General features: G+C 48.8%; 1 pseudogene; it reads right to left on the bottom strand.

Moving 5' to 3' along the window:
• Nucleotides 1–7,697: 7,697 nt before the first annotated feature.
• On the bottom strand, nt 7,698–11,760 carry LOC142072410 (up-regulator of cell proliferation-like; annotated as a pseudogene).
• Between the last annotated feature and the right edge of the window lie 284 nt (nt 11,761–12,044).

Consider the following 12,044-nt stretch of genomic DNA (forward strand, 5'->3'; position numbering starts at 1 on the left):
ATCAGATTTCTTTTGGCTCAATCCTCCAATTTGTCTAGGTCCCTCTGTATCCTATCCCTACCCTCCAGCATATCTACCACTCCTCCCAGTTTAATGTCATCTGCAAACTTGCTGAGGGTGCAATCCACACCATCCTCCAGATCATTAATGAAGAAATTGAACAAAACCGGCCCCAGGACCGACCCTTGGGGCACTCCTCTAGATACCGGCTTCCAACTAGACATGGAGCCATTGATCACTACCCGTTGAGCCAGACAATCTAGCCAACTTTCTGCCCACCTTGTAGTGCATCCATCCAGCCCATACTTCCCTAACTTGCTGACAAGAATACTGTGGGAGACCGTGTCAAAACCTTTGCTAAAGTCAAGGAATAACACGTCCACTGCTTTCCCTTCATCCACAGAACCAGTTATCTCATCATAGAAGGCAATTAGATTAGTCAGGCATGACTTTCCCTTGGTGAATCCATGCTGACTGTTACTGATCATTTCCCTCTTGTATAAGTGCTTCAGGATTGATTCCTTGAGGACCTGCTCCATGATTTTTCCGGGGACTGAGGTGAGGCTGACTGGCCTGTAGTTCCCAGAATCCTCCTTCTTCCCTTTTTAAAAGATTGGCACTACATTAGCCTTTTTCCAGTCTTCCAGGACTTCCCCTGATCGCCATGAGTTTTCAAAGATAATGGCCAATGGCACAGCCCAAAGAAAGTTCAATATCATCCCCTCTCTAGTGAGCCCCAGACCCCATGGCTGTCAACAGGACTGCTTGGCTATGCCCCACCCCTGCTATTTTCAGTGTGCTGGCTTGAGCAGAGCTAGCACAGGTATGGCTGGGAATCACACCCCTCAGCTCTAATGTAGATGCAGCCTTAGGCACTTTTGAAAATTTTACCCTTTCTCTTCTAAATTTTAATAGCTCTGTGTTGTTTATTGCCCAGTGCTTGGAGGTGTCCTTGTGAGTCTCAGACTGACACCTCCCCTAGGACCGATTGCCCTGTGTAAGGGGTGGTGAGGCATCGAGGACAGAATTGCCTCTACGAGGAAGATTTTAGAAGGAATAAATTCCCCTGTTTCCCACCTGAGAATAAGGTAAATAGCCAGGAGGACCTTAGGGATCAATACAAAGGTTGGGATGGTTCTGTGTATTAATTATCACCTGGAATAATGGAATGGCCAGTGAGATGGGGAAATTTGCTGATACCACAGAATTCTTCTGCTTGGGAGGATTGTGAGGGACACTAGCGAGGGCTACAAAAGCAGGTAGCTGGGCAATGTGCTGGCCGGCGACATTCCATGGAGAAAGCTCAAGGTGCTGCATGGGGAAAGGAACAATTTAAAATTGGTGACGTGGAGAAACCCACTAAGCTGCTGCACTGACAGACCAGGGTCACTGGGAAGAATGTAACAACGAAGAGAAGAGATTCCTCCTGGGGGACACAAGCGGGAGCCATTGCCCCATGCAGACGTGCTCTCAGCCCCACTGGAGAGAAGGGACAGGGGCTGGGAGGTGATAGGGCATCCCAGGGCTGGGGTGACTGCAGAGACTTTGACACAGAAATGCCATTATGGTTGTTTCTCTCCCTACACATTTACTGTAATAACTCTAACTTCCCTTTTAACTAGAAATCCCCCTGCATTCAGCTTCCCTCAGTGCTGTTACAGCCTCTCTCACCCCAGCAGTTACCGAGCTGTGCCCCATTGTGCCTGGGCACCCCAGCAGGAGCCACCGTGGTTCAGGGCTCCCTGGAGCCTTTTTACTGCCCCAGTGCCCCCATCCCCTGTGCTGAGCTGCTCGGAGAGTGCAAACCTTTCTTCTAGACTGGATGGATGTTCTTCAAACTGTTATTAACATGAAAGATCAGTGAACTGAGGGTATGTCTGTGTCTCTCCAGCCTCTCGCTCTCCAATACAGAGGACTGTACGTTTCTGTGCGTGTCTCCTCTCAGTTCGGAGAGGTTCCTTCACATTCCCGGGCCAGGCCGTGTCGGTAGCAGTCAGAAGGATGGGGGTCGATGCCAGCAGGAGGGGACGGCTCTTTCACTGGATGAGAATGTGGGAGGCTTGCAACCCATGAAACAAAGAGCTAAAAATAATGAGGTGTTTTATGAAAGGGGCCCCCGCTGTTACCCCAGCATTATGACTAAGACTGGGGTATGAATGAAGCCCAGTTTGTCCTCCCTTACAGGGGGGATCCCAAGCGTGTGACAAATGCTCCAGACCTCTCCCCTGGAGCCCCACAGAGGGGGAGCTGCAGTGACTGGGGCCTCTTGTACCCAGCTCTTGCCCCACCCTGCGCAGCACCAGAGCCTCCCGCTTCCCCTGCCGGCTCTGGGGCTGGGCCCAGACCCCTCCCTGACCCTGCAGCCCGGGCTCCCAGCACAGCCACAGCCCTGCCCAGGGGTCTGCAAGCCCTGAGGAGCCCTTTATAGCCCCCCCGGCACCCAGGCCAGCCCCTGATTGGCTGCTCCATTATCCTCTGTGCAAATTAGCTCCCACCCCCGAGGCTAATGAGGGCCCAGGTGGCTGTAAGGGGGGAGGGGAGCTTGGCATGTCCTGGGGCGACAGTTAAACCGACACAGCAGAGTCACCCTGTGGAGCTGGGGGTCACTAGGGAAGGGAGGGGGCAGTTCAGGGGGGCTGAGGTGCAGGAGGGTCTGCAGGGGTCAGGAGGTGGGTTCAGGGGAGCAGAGGGGGTTGGGGGTTCATACAGGGCTCATTAGGGGGACTGAGGAGGGGGCCAGGATGGGGGAGGGGCAGAGTCCAGGCATGGGGTAGATTTGGGGGGCAGAGTTGAGGGGATTGTTGAGGAGGGGGAAGTTCGGGGGCAGTTTACAGGGGTCAGTGTTGGGGAGGGGGAGAAGTTCAGGCTGACCCCCTCCCTCCCCAAGGCAGGGCTGTGGGGCACAAACTGGCTTTATTAGCAGGCAAGGACTTTCTCCTCTTCCCAGCCCCATGCGGTTTGGGGCTGGGGGTACAGAGGTTGGAGCAGGGGAGGGGTGTTATCAAGCCAAAGGGCGGGGGCTTGTTTGCTTCAGGGCAGGGAGCAGAATGGGGCGGGTGCCGTTCAAAGGGCAAGCGAAGGAGATGGAAGCAGGAGGCGGCAGGTGGCAGTTCAGGGGGCATGAGGGGCAGGAGGGGGAAAAGGCTTTTTGGGGGTGACTGAAGGGCAGGAGGTGCAGGGCGAGGGAGGGTGTCAGGAGGCGGATTCAGGGGAGCAGAGAGGATTTGGAGGGGTTAGTAGAAGACCCATGGGGAGATTTGTGGGGGGAGGGTGTGGGAAAGGTCAGATTACAGGAACTACTGCTGCTTCCCCCTGCCCCCCCTTCCCCCCAAATCAGCCCAGCTGGGCCCCTCTGCCCTGGGGTGGGGAACTCCCAGGGGCTGCTAGGGTGCCCAAATAGCAAGTTTGAAAAATCGGGACAGAGTGTGTGTGTGTGTGGGGGGGGTAATAGGCACCTATACAAGAAAAAGCCCTGAATATTGGGACATCTGGTCACCCTAGCCCCTGCAGCATCCCTGCCCCAGGAGACCTGTTGCCCCATCGCCCCCAGGCCGAGCTGTGGGAAGGGAGACCTGAGCCACCCAAAGGAGGGAGGCCGGAGAGCCTCAGTGCAGCAGCAGGAGGGGAGAAGAGCCCAGTGCTGGGAGCAGCAGAGAGACAGAGCCCATATGTGAGGTGTAAGAATTGGATGGGGAGAGGTGGGAATTAATGATCACCTGGAGAGTGGGAGGCCCTGAGTGGCAACACTAGGGTTGGTCGTGTTCTGTGTGTTTATTATTGACCTGGAATAATGGACTAAAAACTTGAGATAGGAAAACTTGCCCGGGACACCGAATTCTTTTGTTTGGGTGGATTGTGAGGAATTTCAAAAAGAGCTTGACAATGTCAGGCAACATTCAATGTGTCTGTGCAAGGTGCTGCCTTTCAAGAAGGCTGACTTAAGAAAATTCAGGGAGTTGGTAGGTAAGATCCCTGGGTAGCAAGTCTAAAGGGAAAAACAGTTCAAGAGTTGGCAGTTTTTCAGAGACATTATTACTTGCCTGTAGCAAGGCAAAGGCTCACCGGCATAGCGCCTCCTGCTGGTCATCTTGGAAGTTAGCTCTTCAGCACTGGGAGCCCCCTCTGCAGGCTGGTGTCTTGCCCGCCTTAGGGCCCCCATATCCCTCCTGGACCTCGGTGCCCCTTTACCTTGGGGTGCTGCCCCCTAGCTGTACCCCCACACTCTGGGTCTCCCCTCCCAGGGGAACCCCCAACCCTCTAAACCCACCTTGCCTCAGTGGCTACTGCCAGTCATCATCTAGCCCCTGCTCACTGGAGCAGACTGCAGTCTGTAATGGCCACTCATCATTGGCAAGGGGGTAGGATCTGCTGCCTTTGCCTATCCCCAGGCTGCCCCTCTGCCTCCCCAGTACCTTTCTTAGGCCTTCAACAAGGCCTCAGCCTGGGGATTTACCAGGCTGCTGCTCCCCAGCTCCCTTTGCCCTTTCCCAGCACTGCTCCACTTCAGGTACATTGCTCCCAGGCAGCTAGCCCTTCTCCCTCCAGGGCTAGAGTGATACTCCTCTCACTTCTGGCCCCAAGCCCTCTTATAAGGGCCAGCTGGACCCTGACTGAGCTGGCCACAGCTGTGGCTGCTTCCCGAATCAGCCTAGCCCAGCCACAGCCCTCTCTAGGGATGCTTTTAACCCCTGTTTTACTGGAGTGGGGCAGTTGCCCCACTACAAGGCCTAAAAGCAAACTATTCCACTGCATGGGAAAGATAGGAAGTATAGCCAGAGACCATGCTGGCTTAACCAGGAGATCCTCAATGATCTAAAAATCAAAAAATTGTTGTACGTAAAGTGGAAACTAGGTCAAATTACGACAAAGGATGAACATAAATAACACAAGTATGTAGGGACAAAACGAGAAAGGCCAAGGAACAAAACAGATCATAGCTAGAGACATAAAGGGTGACAAGAAAACATTCTACAAATACGTTAGAAGCAAGAGGAAGATCAAGGACAGGGTAGGCCCATTACTCAATGAAGAGGGAAAAAAACAATAACAGAAAATGTGTAAATGGCAGAGGTGCTTAATGACTTCTTTGTTTCAGTGTTCAAGAAGAGGGTTAGTGGTAATTGGACATCTAGCATACTGAATGCCAGTGAAAATGAGGTGGTATCTGAGGATAAAATAGGAAAAGAACAAGTAAAAAATTATTTAGACCAATTAGATGTCTTCAGGTCACCAGGGCCTGATGAAATGCATCCTAGAATACTCAAGAAGCTGACTGAGGAGACATCTGAGCCATTAGTGATTATCTTTGAAAAGTCATGGAAAATGGGAGAGATTCCAGAAGACTGGAAATGGGCATCTATAAAAAGGGAAATAAGGACAACCTGGGGAAATACAGACCAGTCAGCTTAACTTCTGTACCTGGAAAGATAATGGAGCAAATAATTAAGCTCTAAATTTGCAAACATCTGGAAGATAATCAGGTGATAAGTAATAGTCAGCATTGATTTGTCAAGAACGAATCGTGTCAAACCAACCTGATAGCTTTCTTTGACAGGGTAACGAGCCTTGTGGATGGGGAGAAGCAGTAGATGTGGTATATGTTGACGGTAGTAAGGCTTTTGATGCAGTCTCACATGACCTTCTCATAAACAAACTAGGGAAAGACAACTTAGATGGAGCTACTATAAGATGCGTGCAAAACTGGTGGAAAACCATTCCCAGAGAGTAGCTATCAATGGCTAACTTACTGTCAGGGTGGTTAAGCACTGAAATAAATTGCCTGAGGGGTTCTGGAATCTCCATCAATGGAGATTTTTAAGAGTAGGTTAGACAAACACCTGTCAGGGATGATCTAGATGATGCTTAGTCATGCCATGAGTGCAGGGGACTGGATTAGATCAGTGGTTCTCAGCTGGGGGTCAGTGAGCCCTTTCAAGGGGGCCGCGGAGCCCCACGGCTGAAACCTGGAGCCCCAGTGCTGAAGCCTGCCCCCCCCTTCCCCCTAAGCCAGGAGCGGTGTGGGTCTGAAGCCAGTGGGCCCCCTGCTGTAGTTAGGAGCGGCGCGGGGCTGAAGCCCGTGGTGCCCTCCCCATCCCCCCCAAGCCGGGAGTGGCGCAGCCAGAAGCTAGGTGGGGCTGAAGCCGGCAGGGTCCCCACATCCCCTCCTAGCTAGGAGCAACGCGGTGCTCGAGCCGGCAAGCCTACCCTCCCCCACAAGCCAGGAGCAGCAGGGAGGCTGAAGCCGGGAGTCCCAGTGCCTTGCCCCTGAAGCTGGGCATTGCACTGGAAGCCCCCCTGCCTGCATACAGCCCATAGCTACCCCCTGCCTGCACCCTGAGCTACCCCCTGCCCATACACAGCCCTTAGCTATCCCCTCCCTGCACCCTGAGCTACTCCCCTCATTTCACACAGCCCCTAACTAACCCCCTGCCCGCACCCTGAGCGGTTTTCAAACCTTTTGAACTGAGTCCCCCCTTTGAGATATATTTTTGGTTGCATCGCCCCAGAGCACAGACAAGCTGGGTGCCCTCCTGAGTGAGTCAGGGGGTGGAGATGGCACATCCTCCCTGGACCCTGCTCTGTGGAGATGGGATGAACCATGCCAGGCATTCCTCCCCCCGCCCCCCCAAAAAATAGAAGTAAAACTATGCCTATGCCCAAGTGTGTCCCCCAGGCCTGGAGCCCACGCTTCCCCCCTGCCGGGCCCTATTGTTTTTATAGGATGTTGAATGGGGTCTCAGCAAGAAAAAGGTTGAGAACCCCTGGATTTGATGATCTCTCAAGGTCCCTTCCAGTCCTATGATTCTATGTGGAAAGGAACAACTGAAACCGGGTGACATGGGCAAATCCACTGAGCAGCTGGGCTGACAGATAGAGTACGGCAACTGCGTGGCATGTGGCAATGAAGAGAAGAGATTCCTCCGTGGGACAGTAGACGGAGCCACTGCCCAATCCAGCTACACTCACAGCCCCACTGTCGAGAAGAGACTCAGAGAGGGAGTGTCATGGTTTGGGGTCACTGCAGAGAGTTTGGGCCATCAGTGTTGTTACTGGGGATTTCTAACCCTACATATTTCAGTCTGTTTGTGTGTGTGTATAGTTATCTAATTTCCCTTGTAACTGTGGAAACTCCAGTCTTTGGGTTGGGGTTTAACTGCTTCACCTGAGGGTTGCTCTGTTGACTCCAGAGCTGGCCCTGCCTATCCCACCACAGCGGTTACTAACTTGTGCCCCATTGGGTCTCCACCCCATCCCCCCCAGTGAGAGCTCAGGGCTCCGTGAAATTTTCTCACTGTTTAAGTGAGAAAACAAAGCCCGTTTTTCATGAGGTCAGTCATTCTTATCAGCATCAGGCCTCTCAGAAGGGCTAATTTAAATGTTAAGGGTTCCTGCATCACTTGGGATCTTGGGTTTGTTCTTTGGAAGTATCACATCTCCTGAAATGTTTGCTGACCTCACCCACTATCCTTCCTCTCAGGGCTAAATAAAACAAAAAGTTCCAAGGCAACATTTCAAAATAAATAAGCCAGCACAAAAAAGTCCGTTCCCAAGTTTATTTTGTTTAACTGTAAATGGTTTTCTGTTGCTTCTTATGCGTGATTACATTAAAACAAGAATACTAATTTCTTAATGCACAATAGGGAGAGTAAATGACAGTCATGCTCTAAATATAGCAGTTTAATTGTCTTCAACGGATTCTAATGGTCTTCAACTAAGCTATTGCTGGAAATGGCCAGGTCCTGCTGCAGCTCTTTGCAAAAGCTGTCTAAAAAGGCAGAAACTGTGTTATTGTTTTTATTTATGGAGTTTTTCAGAATTCCCTTGATTTTATTTATTATTCTGGATAGAATCCCTTTCTCCAAATCTCTCAAACTTGCCTTCCCTTCATAGTGGTCTATCAGACATCTCTGTATCCAGGATTTGACAAACTCTTCATAGTTACTTATCTATTTCACATAGTTGTCAAAGTTCATCTCTTCCAGCAGCTTCTTTAGCAAAAAGAACTGAAAGAAGCTTTGGCTGGCGTATTCAAGGGCCTGTTCACTGCTGAGAAAATTGTCAACTATTTCTAGTCCGAGCCTTTTGTTGACATAACCCACCAGGGCAGGTTTGAGACACTGATCGCAGAAATTCCTCACCCTTGTTTGGCTTTCCTTCTTTTCCAAATAGAGATCAGTAAATATGGAGAAATAATGAGGTTTCAGCTTCTCCAGACGTTGCTGAGGATCGTTTTCTTTGATAAAATCTTCATGCATCTTCTGAAATGCCAAGCTGCTTCCCCCAAAACGTGACGCTTCAGGTCAACTTCAAACAAAGGAGAAGTGTGAAGTTGCTCAATATCCTCCTCTTTTAACCTCTCATTAACCATATGCAGCAGTTCTCCACAATAGGTTTCATCATAGTCTGTTTTGGATTTAACTTTTTCTTCAATGTATTTCTTGCATTCAGTCATTAAAGATAGAGCAAACTCTTCAGTTTTACAGTAACATTCCTGTGAGAAGTATTCTGCAACTGCTCTGGTCCATTTTAAGTTTAAGTACTCCTTCTTCATTGTGAAAGACTTCATTCTATAATCCAGCAGGCTTTTTGCATGTTGTAGTATCTGTCTGACAGCACCCCCTCTGTGCTTCAGATCCTTTCTCAACTGGAGATCCATATCTTGAACAACTTGACATTTCTGTAAAGTACAGAGCGTTAACTCTGACAAGGTTTCTCGCCACATCGTTTCAAATTCTTTTTTCAGTTTCTCATGGTCTAATTTATCTTCTCTGTTTCGGTATTCAGCCAAGAGTCTGTCAACTTCCCCTTCAATTTTCTGCTTGTACTCAGACTGGATATTGTCTATCTTGTGCTGTCCTCTTCGTATTCGAATTGCTTCCTTACAGTTACTGGTTGAAGAATTTTCAAGTTCTCTTTTGAGGCTATTTGCGCTCCTTTTGAAATCTTCTCTGTACTTTTCTATCAGGTTCAAATTTGGAGCTTCACTTTTAAAATACTGTTCTAAGTTATTCAAGAGCTTCTGTTCTCCCTGCTGTAGCTTCCCTTGTGCTTCCATTTTTAAGCTGTGAAAGAGATCACCCTCTAGTGTCTCTGGCAGCTGATTCGGGATAAAAGTTTCTTTTTCAGATATCCAGAGATACATCTCCTTGCGGAAAGAAAAGGAGTACTTGTGGCACCTTAGAGACTAACCAATTTATTTGAGCATGAGCTTTCGTGAGCTACAGCTCACTTCATCCCATTCCCATTCAGAATACTTCATAGACAGCTGGTGATAGGCTTAAGCTACAAGGCTATTTCTAAAGCTAAAGATGAAGTTCTCATGTTTCACTGACTTCCACAGGCTCTTCAACCATACAATAAAATCAGGAATATCCTTTCCAGCTCTTTTCCGTGAACGGTTCTCTATGAATTCAAACAGGTATTTCTTTAGCTCACACACACTCTCACTGTATCCAGTGTTTACGGGAGCCATGGGAGGGACTCCATGCCGCAAGCCAGGCATGTACCAATTGTGTTTTTCTGGGTCATACTCCACAATATCAGAAAATGCCATTTCCCTGCTTTGCTTTTCCATCCTTGCTGCAGCTTTGGTCATTTCATTCAGCTGCTCCAGGAGGTGTTTCCTGTCCCTCATGTTTTGATCATGAGCAGACACATCACTGACATTCTGGTGCACAAACTGGCAGTTTGGCTGTTGTCCTATTTCCTCCATACTGAGAAATGCATGGACCACAATTTGCAGAACATCCTTCATTTCTGTGGCATTCTCCATGGTCATGTTAACGATGGTGATGTCACTCAGTCCAATCACCAGGGTGGCCAGCTCATTGTCATGTTGATAACTGTCTTCCAGTGCTGTTAGTTCAGGGGCCTTCAGACCTTCAGTGTCTATCACCAGGATGAAATCACAGCCAAGCAGCTCCTGAACAGCTTCTGTAACTTTAATGAGTGTCATGAACACTCCTCGCGTACATCGATCGCTACATTGATCAACTGCAGGCCGAACATGGTGTTGAGAAGAGTCGATTTCCCAGTGCTCTGCACTCCCAGCACTGTTATAACCACCATTCTGGATCTACCCCCTAGTCTGATATGGAGATGAGTTAGAACATCTACTACCCAGTTCATGGGGATGTTGGAGGCATCTCCATCGATCAGCTCCACAGGAAACCCTTCCAGCATCAGGTCAGCTGCTGTGCATGGGAGATGGGAGAATGGTCTTTGGCTTTCTTCCATTTTCCCTTCTTTAACCATTGAGCATTCAGCGTCATAGAACTGTCCCAACTCACGCATGAAATGCTCCACCCCCAAGGAACTATCAGATATTAATTTATCTAATTCCTCCATCTGTTTTCGGTCCACTCCTGGAGTTTCACATTTCTCTTTATAGTCTGCCCACATTTCAGAAAGATTCCCCCTAGCAATATTATCCAGGCTAAATTTCATCCATTTCAGAAAGTAATGTTTCTCCACTGGATTCAACTGTACTATTCCATTGATAAACTTAGTCAAACCATTAGTACGGTCACACTGATTCCGCTGTCTACGTATCTCTAACCATTTCTGTTTCAGCGCAGATTTATAGTCTTCAATGGCCACGTCCCCTTGCCTTTTCATTTGGCACATCTCTTTTTCCAATTGAGCCAAGTTTTTCCATGGGTCTCCTTGCAGGCTCAGCATTTCCCTTTTGTATTTTGCCCCATCTCTTATTTCTGCAGTGATTTCTTCAGTATATTTCCTCGCACACTGACATGCCTGACACTCCTCATCCACCTGGATTCCTAGGTCACGTGCCGTCATAGCCATGGCTTCCAAACTCACTGTCTTCGGAGATGAATTCACTATGGTTCCTATGGTGGACTTCACCTTTTTCCACAAATCCTGCATTATTCATGGTACTATCTTTCACCAGTATTAGTAATTTGCTCAGTTTCAACACTGAGGACAGCTTATTAAGAAATCCCAGAGTTTCTTTGGGTTTCTTATTCTTGCAGTTGAGGATGAAGTAATATTTAGAGCTGGATTTTTTCAGAGATGATAACAGCTCGTATTCTCTCTCACTGATGCTCTCGGTAACTATGAACACTGCGGAGGAGACCGCTGTTAAAAAGCTAAACTGTAGCCAGTGGGACTCAATGTCTCCGTGCAGATTTGTAACTGCAATGGGTTCTGGGAAAAGATCAGAAATTTCCGTTCCCCCAGGGAAATACCAGGAAATCTCAACCAGCCCATCTGCGATTTTCTGAAGGAAGTTCCCAGACTCCATGTCCCAATGGATAAAGAAATCGTGGTGCTGCTGGGAGGGGCTGAGAACCTCATTGAGGAGTTGGGACTTGGAGAAGCTGCAGCTCCCCATCCACAGAAAAGAAATCATTGGCATTTCTGTGAGCACCAGGCTCTCCTCTCTGAACCCTCTGCTCTGTGCCAGGGAGTGCGGCCTCCACTTCCTCACAATGTCCCTCATGACCCACAGTAGTAGGGTGCCCTTGGGGGTGTTGAGGGCGGGTAGCAGCAGAGGGAGGGCAAACTGGCACATGGACATTTTGGACAGGATCTCCTGCTGTAGGAAACTGAGCAAAGCAGAACAGCACAAAGAACATCAAGAGATTGCAGAGAAACTTTCATCTCAGTGTCACTAAAACAGAAAGTGCCATCAGTATGCAGTTTCTCCTCATAATCATCCATTTCTTCTTCAGGAGCCTTGTGCCCAATGCTTGTATTTCTGGCCGTCCCATTCAGAGCCATGACCTTCCTCAGGAAATGCCAAGGTAAATCACCTAATGCCTCTGGAATTCTGTTCTTGATGCTTTCTGGGCAGATCTCCAAAACATCCCTCAGCCTGATCTTGATGCTTCTGTGCTTCTCCAGGTTTAATCTGGACAGGACATCTTGAAATGCTTTACTTCTTTCTGCAGAAGGAAGTTAAAACAAACCAAAATTTCAGAGTAGAAAATGGTGACTTTATATACAGTTTACTTATTCCGTAGACAGCCTGATGTTTGTAATTTAAAGAAAAGCAGTACCCAGTAACAGATGACTTATAC

Source organism: Caretta caretta, chromosome 6, assembly GCF_965140235.1.
Source record: "Caretta caretta isolate rCarCar2 chromosome 6, rCarCar1.hap1, whole genome shotgun sequence".
NCBI classification, from domain to species: domain Eukaryota; kingdom Metazoa; phylum Chordata; order Testudines; family Cheloniidae; genus Caretta; species Caretta caretta.